The sequence below is a fragment of the Helianthus annuus genome, chromosome 17 (genome assembly GCF_002127325.2).
Source record: "Helianthus annuus cultivar XRQ/B chromosome 17, HanXRQr2.0-SUNRISE, whole genome shotgun sequence".
NCBI classification, from domain to species: domain Eukaryota; kingdom Viridiplantae; phylum Streptophyta; class Magnoliopsida; order Asterales; family Asteraceae; genus Helianthus; species Helianthus annuus.
Window position 1 is genome coordinate 169,152,656 of NC_035449.2, and position 11,799 is coordinate 169,164,454.

The 11,799-nt window shown below is 35.9% G+C and overlaps 2 long non-coding RNA genes across 2 annotated transcripts; both read right to left on the reverse strand.

The window, feature by feature from the left end:
• Positions 1-10,573: 10,573 nt before the first annotated feature.
• Positions 10,574-11,176, reverse strand: LOC110925537. Its single transcript, XR_002584535.2, has 4 exons — positions 11,027-11,176; positions 10,862-10,929; positions 10,723-10,779; positions 10,574-10,623 (listed from the first exon to the last, which is right to left on the reverse strand). It is a non-coding gene; the product is annotated as an uncharacterized LOC110925537 (long non-coding RNA).
• Positions 11,177-11,254: 78 nt separating this feature from the next.
• On the reverse strand, positions 11,255-11,584 carry LOC110920807. Its single transcript, XR_002581924.2, has 3 exons — positions 11,561-11,584; positions 11,396-11,463; positions 11,255-11,313 (listed from the first exon to the last, which is right to left on the reverse strand). It is a non-coding gene; the product is annotated as an uncharacterized LOC110920807 (long non-coding RNA).
• Between the last annotated feature and the right edge of the window lie 215 nt (positions 11,585-11,799).

The following is an 11,799-nucleotide window of genomic DNA, read 5'->3' on the forward strand; positions in this document are numbered from 1 at the left end:
CGATCTAACCTAGAGTGCGGAATCCCCTAGATCAGATTTCACAGAAAACGAGTAGAACAAGAATCAAAAACACGATGCACTTTCAATCCGGCCTTCTATTGATTATCCAACACGAAGTTTACAATTAATTCAAGACCCACACGAAATCTCTCAGCCAATCTCTGTAGATTTCTCTAACTCTCTCTCTCTCTCTATTCACTGGCTAACCTAAACCCTAATGCTAAGCCTTGTATTTATAGGACAAGCTTTGCACATGGGCTTTGGTCTGGGCTAGGCCATTCTCCAAGCCCATTACACAGAAATAACTCCCTAACCAATATGCTAAGCCCAATACAAAATATCCAAAGACTAAATAAACAAACTATTTAGCTATTGACACCAAAACATGCACCAACAAACTCCCCCTTGACAATAGCTTCATAGTGTAAATTTGTCTTCAAACATCTTGCAGTCTTTTGGTCTTTGGATAGCGTCAGCTACACAGTTTCTGACATCAACAAACTCCCTTTAGCTGATGCTTCCAATCTCCAAAACTTTCATTCGTTGTAGATCAGCGAACTAGCAATCTTTGGTTAAGCAAGTAAGCTCCAACTCTTCAAATCTCTTTTTCTTTCTTCAATGTAGTAGAAGGATCCTACCATGCATCTTTACACGTCTTCACTTCATTCTCAATCTGCACTTTACTTGTATTCTGCACTTCATGTTGATAACTGCATCAATCTGTTTAGAAACACAAGCAAGTATCTCGAAAAACCATTAGCCTTTTTCACAGTTAAAGATAAACCAATATTTTATCTTAATTTGCAAAAACAACTACATGTCAGTTCAAAATGGGAGACCTTTTAAAAAGGAAAATCTTTTTGGTGTTTTTGATATTTCTCAACACAAACTAAACTAAACAAACTAAACCTAAAAATATTTACAGTACTTCTTTTTGTGAGAATCTTGTGTAAGAAGATCATATCAGCAAAATCAAACTGTTTCACACTATTAGATAATTCTTTATTTAATTTTCGTGAAAAGTAGCTCAAGACGATTACCAGTATGTTTGTCCATTTAAACAAAATGCATGAACATTTACGTTAAGGTAATATTATTATACCGAAATATTTAGTGTGTCCCACTTCAGGATGTACCCCCACGATCAAGGTATGCACAAAGATTCATCGTAGTAGGTGAGTATACTGAATTCATCCGTTTTATTTTTCAACGATAGATAATTGGTGAACAGGTCAGTACTTCCGCACAGCAGAGAGACCAAAATATCTTATCGAGGGCTAAGACAGATACCATATTTGGTAAGAATTGTGCATTTTGCACTTATTGAATGACTCTCTATGAGAGCTTTTTCATTTTCAGGGTTTTGGCATTTTTTGCTCTTTTAAGATATCCTGGGTGTGTCTAGGTCAGCATGTATCTGGATGCAGCAGAAGGACACCCCTGATATCCCCGGATGAAATAACAGTATAAAGACCCAAAACTTCATATTTTGGCAATCTATCAACGCAAGATTTAAGGTCATTAAACCATACACCACTGATGTGTTCCCCACTCATAATCGGTGCATTTAGGTTTATATCACATTGGTAAGTTGATTATTTCATGCTTTTGCCTACTGGTACATCATATGATGAAGCTGCTATCACACTTAATCAATTTAATTCAGTTTGAGTGTGACAGTCTAACTTGCTGATGTACTATCATTTCTTCTTTTTCACACCATGAAAACTCATTTTTGATTTCTAATTTTTTTTTATGTTTTTGGATTTTTAAAATTTTATAACTTACTCCCCCTAAACACACGCACTAACTAAACTCTTTTTGGCTTAGGGAATTTCTTCCCCTAAATTTTTGTTTTTATGGAGTAAGTTTTGAAAACACAAATTTATAAACACAAACAGACTCCCCACTTTAAATCTGACTCAAGTTTTTCCACGTTTAACACATTAAAACAATCACCAAAGTAAATAGTTCGTTACCCATGTTAACCGACTATTCACCTCAGATGCTGTACAGGAATAACCACTGTCGAACACATCAACAGTCCTTCTTGGTCATCCTGCATTCACTCACCAACTCAGTTAGTTTTGAGAACCCAAGCCCTGATGGTCTTGGGTTTTCCACATTCATCCAATACAGGAACATCCATCCAATATCCATCACTCCTCAATGGAGTCTTGGATTGCATATATTGATACCTCCTTCTCCCATTATTATACCATGAATTTTGGAAAAATCTTGGATGTTGTTTAACATTTGAGTTACTAAAACCCCTATGTTCGTTTTTTCTTTGAAAATTTCAATTACAAGAAGTTTGGTATCGATTTTGATATCCAAAATTTCTACTTTGACTTTGAAACCGATTTGATTTACCATTATAATGACTAAGTTGTGGAGAAATACTTCTTGGTCTATCAAATCTTTTCGAAGTTGAAGGTTTAGATTGAAATTCAGGTTTCTTTATCTGACAATTTGATTTTTCATTTTTGCTTGACCCAACCTGATTCCCGTCTTTAACATCATCAACTTTTTGTTTGCCTTTCTTCAAAGGACAGCAACTCGCCACATGCCCTTTGTTGTGACATTTAAAGCAGGATCTTTTCTTATAAGATTTCTTTTTGTTAGATCCCTTTTTAAATGTGTTGGCCTTTTTGTCTTCAGTATCCTCACCCACTTTATGAGGTGTACTGTTAGACCCAACAGATTCTTTCAAAGAGACTGGACTATTTGGCAAGTCCACAGCTATCGGATCCACTACTACTTGTGCACTTTTCTGAAAGCTCGTTAGTCTTTTCTTTCACAGTTTCAAGAGCCAAATCAATGACCTGTAATAGTTCATTGACTTTTCTTGTTAGACTGCTAATTCCCTGTTCATTTGATTTGAGTTTATCTAAACAATTTGACTTTCTTTTAATCAAAAGAACATTTAACTCTTTTCGGTTTTCCAAATCAGCTAACAGAATTTTGTTTTGCTCCGATAGTTTGTCAACTTTACCCTGTAGTTCAGTGCAATTAAGACATGTATGACTTACAGATTCTGATGATACCTTCACCTCTATTGTAAGTCCATTCACATCCTTCAAGCCCTTTGAAACTTCTGCATCCTTCTTTTCAGCATTCTCCTCATCTGCTTCCTTCTTCCCTTCTTCCTCAGCAGCTTCCTCTCCAATCTTCACAGCTGCAAGCTTAGCTACCAATGTTTGATCACAAGTAGTTACTTTTGAAGAGATCTGATAACGTTATTCCAAGGCTTCCCACAGATCTCTAGAATTCCCATAGTTCTTGAAGGTATGCTTAATGCCTTCAGGTAAGGATTTCTTGATCACTGCTAAAGCTCTCTTCTCAGCATCAACCACCTGTCTCTCAGATTCATCCATCTTCTCATAAGAAATCACCTTAACTCTTCCTTCAACACGACGTGTGGGAGCAACGTATCCATCAATCATACAGCACCACATTCTGAAATCCTCACTCTTCATAAATAACTCAAACTTCTCTTTCCAGTCAGCATAATCTTTCACATTTACAAGCCTTGGCCAGTTCTTAGCAACCTCACTTCCATTATCCTTCTTAGCCATCACGCAGCATAAAAGTTTAAATGAATTTTGGTAACCTGTGTCAAAATCCAAATCTAACTTCTCTACTGGTCCTTGTCGAGCTTTTACCGTAAGCGAACTGATAAAACCGTACAAAATATTTCCAAAAACTGTTTTTACCAAATTATACCGTTAGATTCGTCTCGAGATTACGATTCCAATGATATATAATGTCAGAAACCTATTTCGGTGCAAACGGTTTGTCCAGATGAGTTACGGATAGTTCCCTAAACACGAAACAGTGAAATTTTTCTTACGCAAGTCAAGAAAAATTCCACCCCTTCTGAAATGAGCAGAAATGGTTCGAAATGGTCCTTTATCCGAAATGATAATCCGAAATGAGCACCTTCTGGTCCGAAATGAACTGAACTGATCTGAAATCAGACCTTTTTATCCGAAATGAACCCCTTACAATCCGTAATGATTCGAAATGCAAGATATTTATCCGAAATCCATGATATTTAATCCGAAATGAATGATTTCTGGTCCGAAATGCAACCTTTTGATCTGAAATCCAAGAATGAAGATCCGAAATGCAAGTTCTGGTCCGAAATTGATTGTTTCTTGTCCGAAATACAAGTATTCTGGTCCGAAATGAGGCTGTTTTATCCGAAATTGATGTTGTTTATCCGAAATGACTGATTTCTTGTCCGAAATCCAAGTCTTTTGATCAGTAATGATCCGAAATGCTTGAATTTTATCCGAAACTGAAGCTGCTAATCCGAAATCAACAGTAGAAACCCTAAAACAGCCGTCAAACACGTCTAAACCTTCGATTTTCTGCAGAAAACGATTCTGAACCGAGCAAAACAAGAGCCGAATGCTCTGATACCAATTGTAGGTCCCCTTAGCCGTGCGGATCGTAACAGAATCGTTGATCTAACCTAGAGTGCAGAATCCCCTAGATCAGATTTCACAGAAAACGAGTAGAACAAGAATCAAAAACACGATGCACTTTCAATCCGGTCTTCTATTGATTATCCAACACGAAGTTTACAATCAATTCAAGACCCACACGAAATCTCTCAGCCAATCTCTGTAGATTTCTCTAACTCTCTCTCTCTCTATTCACTGGCTAACCTAAACCCTAATGCTAAGCCTTGCATTTATAGGACAAGCTTTGCACATGGGCTTTGGTCTGGGCTAGGCCATTCTCCAAGCCCATTACATAGAAATAACTCCCTAACCAATATGCTAAGCCCAATACAAAATATCCAAAGACTAAATAAACAAACTATTAAGCTATTGACACCAAAACATGCACCAACACTTCTTTTTTCTTCTTACAAAAAATTCTTCTCATTTGAACTCTCCACTATATATATATATATATATATATATATATATATATATATATATATATATATATATATATATATATATATATAGGGGACCGCTAAAATGAAAACCACCTCCAGTTGTAAGAACCATGAGAACTACACCGTACGGGGCGAGTTGGACCAAAATTTTTTTTTCATAAACGTAGATGCGTGTATTATGAACACATTTGTATAAATAAAAATTCAAAAAAAAAAAATTGTCGTGTGTGTAGTTTTGAGCACCACAAGTTTGTGTTTACGGGTACCATAAATTTTAAATACGGTACCCGTAAACACAAACTTGTGGTGCTCAAAACTACACACACGACATTTTTTTTTGAATTTTGTTTTACAAATGTGTTTATAATACACGCATCTACGTTTGTGAAAAAAAAATTTGGTCCAACTCGCCCCGGATCAAAAAGTTCTCATGGTTGCTACAACTGGAGGTGGTTTTTCATTTTAGCGGTCCCCTATATGGTTTTCATTTTAGCGGTCCCTATATATAGGGGACCGCTAAAATGAAAACCACCTCCAGTTGTAAGAACCATGAGAACTACACCATACGGGGTGAGTTGGACCAATTTTTTTTTTCATAAACGTAGATGCGTGTATTATAAACACATTTGTAAAAAAAATTAAAAAAAAAATGTCGTGTGTGTAGTTTTGAGCACCACAAGTTTTGTGTTTACGGGTACCATAATTTTACGGTACCCGTAAACACAAAACTTGTGGTCACACACGACATTTTTTTTTATTTTTTTTTACAAATGTGTTTATAATACACGTATCTACGTTTATGAAAAAAATTTGGTCTAACTCGCCCCGGATCAAAAAGTTCTCATGGTTCTTACAACTAGAGATGATTTTCATTTTTGCGGTCCCCTGTGTAAATATATATATATGGTGAGATTTAGCTACGAAGTCCAAAATTCATGAAAAGTGTTAAATGTTATAAAACATCATAATTTCTGCCATAACACACACATAAAACCTACGCATACATATATATATATATATATATATATATATATATATATAGGGGCTGGTTAACGTACAAATGCGCCTATCGTACATTACGTACGCTACAATCTCAGCCGTTAGATCATCTTCCCGCATAGAAAATCGCATGTTGTTTTTTTGTACCAATTTCGCATGTTGGTTTTTTAACATGTGCGATTTCTTCAAAATTACCACATGCGAAATTGTTACAAAAACCAACATGCTATTTCATCAAAATTATCACATTCGAAATTGAATTTCCACATGCGAAATTTTTACAAAAAAAACAACATGCTATTTCATCAAAATTATCACATGCGAAATTGAATTACCACATGCAAAATTGTTACAAAAAAACAACCTTCTATTTCATCAAAATTATCACATGCGAAATTGAATTAACACATGCGAAATTGTTACAAAAAACCACATGCTATTTCATCAAATTTATCACATGCGAAATTATTACAAAAAAAAAAAAACAACATGCGATTTTCATTGCGGGAAGATGATCTGACGGCTGAGATTGTAGCGTACGTAATGTACGATAAGGGAATTTGTACAGTACCCTTTACCTAAATATATATATGTATATATATATATACGTTAGGGTTAATGCGAGAACCAGCCTTATTGCGAGAACCACGAGAATCAATATGAACACAACAAAATAAACCCACCCCACCTCAACTGAAAAACCTAAACAACACCCCCCCCCAGAAATAAAATAAAAAATAAAAAAATAAAAAACCTTAACCCCCTACCCACCCCACCCAAGCTAAATGCTAAAAACTAAACCCTAAAGTTAAACCCCACAACTAAATGCTAAAAAAAGTGTTTTTTAGTTAAATCACGACTTTAACAAAAAAATATTATACATAAAAAGCTGCGATTTTAACCAAAAAATTAAAAAAACAACTGTGTGTTTTTTAAGTTTTTTTAAGTAGTTTTGGTTGTGTTCACATTGATTCTCGTGCTTCTCGCAGTGAAGTTGATTTCTAATGAAACCTTGCCCTATATATATATATATACTAGTCACTTACCCGCGCGATGCGGCGGGAGTGGTATCACTTAAGTTGGTGAGTTTAGGGCTATCTACGGGGATGTAGTTTCCAATGTGGCTTGTGACGACCATGGTGGTAGTGTAGCAGAATGTGATGGTCGGTTGAGGCCTTCTTCAGCGGCGAGAATCAGCGATTTGCGGCGATTGGTGGTTTCGTGATGGCGTTTGGTGGTTATTGTGCGACTCAGGAGAAAACAAAGAAAATTGTTTGATTCTAGTTATGTTACCTGAAATAGACGGACTACCTAGGCTTTTGTTGGTTCAAATTGTGATACAAATTCACAAATAACTAACATTAACTACTATATTGTAAGATGTACAAAACATAGTCAAAAATTTCCCAAACAGTCTTAGGTTTGTAAGAGTCCTTAATCTTGAATTCCTAAGGTTTGGAACTGAAATTTGTCACAAAATAAAGGATTTCCTTCAATTAGTTTCTTAAGTTCAACCAGCATCATACCTCGAGCAGATTTAGTATCTCCATATTTGGATAATTGTTCATTCTCCCTAAAGTAGTGATCTATAAAAGTCAGTCAGCAAAGGCGCGATAGATGATGCTTAATACAAAAATTAAAGTAAGATAAATAAGTTCGTTTACAGACAAATGGTTACAAACAAATCAATCGAGTCGTTAATCAAACGATTAAACGCATAAACAAAACAATAAATATGAATTTGTACATTCTGATACATATCTACTTAGAGGTGGCAGTTTTTTTATTTTTTTATTAGCCATGCCGCTGCGCTCGTTGCGGCTGCCCTCACCGCGCCGCTGCGGCTGCACTTGTTGCGCTAGCATGCTCACTGCACCGATCAAATTTTAGTAAAGTACACGGATGGTAAGCCAGAGACAACTGAGGTGATGGCACCAAGCAAGAATGACACAGTGCTGAACACTGCTGTTCCCTTTTACCCTGCATATACCAAACAAACTTGCGATTAGTTTATGCACAGCTATTCATAATCATTTTATCATGAAATAAGGATACCTGAACAAATGTCTCGCTCGACCAATAGTTTCCCTTGACGCATTATGCAAGGTTCGCTTGGTCCAACAACTGAAGCAAATGTTTTCTATGTTTTTTAGGGGGAAGATGGGTGCATCTCTCCACAGGGCATACAAGACACAGGTCATTGGCGGAAGCCCGCCAAATTTAACATATAAAGTTTTTTTATATGTTAAATATGGCGAGCTGCCGCCAATAACCTGTGTCTTGTATGCCCTGTGGAGAGATGCACCCATGTTCCCCCTAAAATGCAAAGAAAACATTTGCTTGAGTTGTTGGATAGATTACACAGGCTCAGTTTTTGCATCACAGCCTCAAAACACTTTCAGTTCAGATAGATTACACAGGCTCAGTTTTTGCATCACAGCCTCAAAACACTTTTAGTTCAGACAGATTAATACTTTTACAACTGGAAGACTCAGACATGTAATTGAGAGATGAACACAACTACGGGTAAAGCCATGGCTGCAACACACGGTTGCAAAGTGAGAACTATGCAACCTGGATATTGCCCCGCCAAGATGCTACTCGGATCTCCTATGTACCCTCAAAATACAATCATCACAGTCTATTGTGTTATGTAACCCCGCTTTAAAGCATGATGTACAAGAGTAATTTTCCACTAAACTTAAACAACCTTTAAAGCATGATGTACAGCTGTTTTAAGCACAAGAAACACATATGTAACCTCACAGGCTCAGCTTATGCATCATAGCCTTAACAGTTTCAGTTCAGACATATTAAGAACACAAGCTCAGCTTATGCATCATAGAGTCGACAGGCTCAGCTTATGCATCATAGAGTCGACAGGCTCAGCTTATGCATCATAGCCTCACAGTTGAGTGTAGTTGAGTGTTAGTTCAACTGAGATAAACTTACAATTTGAAAGTTTAATTCGTCTCAGTTGAGTGTAGTTGAGTGTTTGTAGAGTGTTGATACATCTGAAGTATTTATAGAGACTGAAGCAAGCATGTGGTCTTTCACACAGTGTTTATAGAGACTGCAGCAAGCAAGCAAGCTGTCTTAAGTGTTTGACCATAAAAAAAAGATCAATATCAGTCAGTAAATCAAATCTGAGAGTTCATAATGCCCACCTAACTGAGCATGCTCTTGATTCAATATGTTAAGCAATATAAGAATTCATAATGGCGACTCTTGTATGTATTTCGCAAAAAAAAGTATACCCACCGTAACACCAACATATGTATCTATACTTCTATCTATACTACTTTATAAAGCATATAGGAAGGATAGAATGGTCTTTTGCCACTTTACAACTCTTTAAAGCCCATTGTACAAACCTCTTAAGCACAAGTGTTGAAAACTTGTTTTCAACACCTGATGATACGACGCGGATCTTAGCGGATCTACTTGACCCGGTTTTTGTTTGATGGATCCAATATATTCGTATTGGAGATAAACTAAAAACTGAAATGTGGTGCGGCGGATGAAATTGTCTTTGGATTATAAGTTGAAGTTGGATTCTAACTAAACACACTTCACATCCAATACAAATATAACACACATAAGAAACCAAAACAGACCATCATGCTTCATGGTTAAAATAGAATAACAAAGTTAGTTTCTTTAAATACAAAAAAGACCATTATAAAGCACACAAACTATATAGCTTTTAACCTAGATTCTTATTTCAAAATTCGAAACAACAGTAAAACAAAGCCAGTTGAATTTTTATAATATTTCAAATCTGCATAATCAAAACATAAAAACACATATAACTAATTATATCTCCACACACAAAATCTTTAATTTTTCCCCTAAATCCCCTAAAGAATCAAGCTTAAAAATACAAATATAACACACATAAGAAACCAAAACAGACCATCATGCTTCATGGTTAAAATAGAATAACAAAGTTAGTTTCTTTAAATACAAAAAAGACCATTATAAAGCACACAAATTATATAGACTACCAAAGTAATTGGATCAAACCAATCCTAAAAAAACAAAGTAACAGCAAACAGGTCAAACACTTACAAACGGGTCGATCCAATTCCGACTATGTTTATATCTAACGGGTCAAACAATAAATTAGCTAAAAAAATGTGGCAAGCAAGTCAAATAGGTCGACAGCCGTGCAAAGTGTACTTTTAGTACATAAAATTTTTGAATCAGTTTATTCAAAGTAGTATATTATAATAATGATACAAAATCTGTGCTTATATTGGACACCCTAATTATTTATCAAAACCATTCGAAACGTGTTTTGGGTCGACCTGCCCGTAGTTTTGGCCCGTTACACAGCCCGCCTAACCGGCCAAGCACCTAGCATGAAGCAATGAGAAAAAGAGCAAAAATCATACCTACTCCCATTGATGTGGGAAAGTTGTTCACCACAAGCAACTTGAAAAGATAGATTGAAATTACTACCTGCAGGAGAAGGGGCAAGAAACAAAAAGCTCATGAATAAATAAATACGTTATACGATGACAACAGGAAAGATGCATTAAATATTAAGTAAATAAAATCGGTAAATACCTTAAAAAACAAACTCCAGTCGCTTCCTTCTGCCAAGATTCTAGCTACATTACCTACTTCATTCCTTATTCAATTGAGCCGCACCATGTTCGACGGTTGAAGCGTGTTAAGCAAACTTCAACCTACAAACCGTAGAGCTGCACAATAAGAGTATCACAATTAGTATAATTCATTGAAAATTAAAAACTGAAAACAAATTATGTGTTTGAACTTTAAACAAAGAGATGGGGTCTCACTTGACTGTCAATGTAGCACCGTATATCCTTCCATAGTCCTGTTGTTTTAAACTTCTCCTGAAATGATGTCGAAATTCCCATTTAATACAAAATTCAATGATTTTTAAAACCTTTAAACGTCAAAAACAAAATCAATTACCCCTAAACCATGTGGGGAATCAGATCGAGATGGCTAGTAGTCGAATCAGCAATTGGATCAAACCAATCCTAAAAAAACAAAGTAACAGCAAAACTACTTTTAATTAGAGAGATTCAAATTTAAATCATATTAAGCGATGACTATTTGGTATGTGCATGCACTCACCATAACTCCCATGTTGAGGCTGTCCGCCAGCCGATTCCTGTATGGTTCCTTCGCCGGTGAGCTTGCAATCGGATTCTCCTTACAAACAAAACCATAATTCAGTAACCGATTAGATCAAACAAAAAGCCCTAATTATGAAACAGAAATTACGTTTTCGTATAATTCATTGAAAATTAAAAACTGAAAACAAATTATGTGTTTGAACTTTAAACAAAGAGATGGGGTCTCACTTGACTGTCAATGTAGCACCGTATATCCTTCCATAGTCCTGTTGTTTTAAACTTCTCCTGAAATGATGTCGAAATTCCCATTTAATACAAAATTCAATGATTTTTAAAACCTTTAAACGTCAAAAACAAAATCAATTACCCCTAAACCATGTGGGGAATCAGATCGAGATGGCTAGTAGTCGAATCAGCAATTGGATCAAACCAATCCTAAAAAAACAAAGTAACAGCAAAACTACTTTTAATTAGAGAGATTCAAATTTAAATCATATTAAGCGATGACTATTTGGTATGTGCATGCACTCACCATAACTCCCATGTTGAGGCTGTAATGATTTTGTTGTAAACTGTGATAATACGAATATATTGGATCCATCAAACAAAAACCGGGTCAAGTAGATCCGCTAAGATCCGCGTGGTATCATCAGGTGTTGAAAACAAGTTTTCAACACTTGTGCTTAAGAGGTTTGTACAATGGGCTTTAAAGAGTTGTAAAGTGGCAAAAGACCATTCTGTCCGCCAGCCGATTCCTGTATGCTTCCTTCG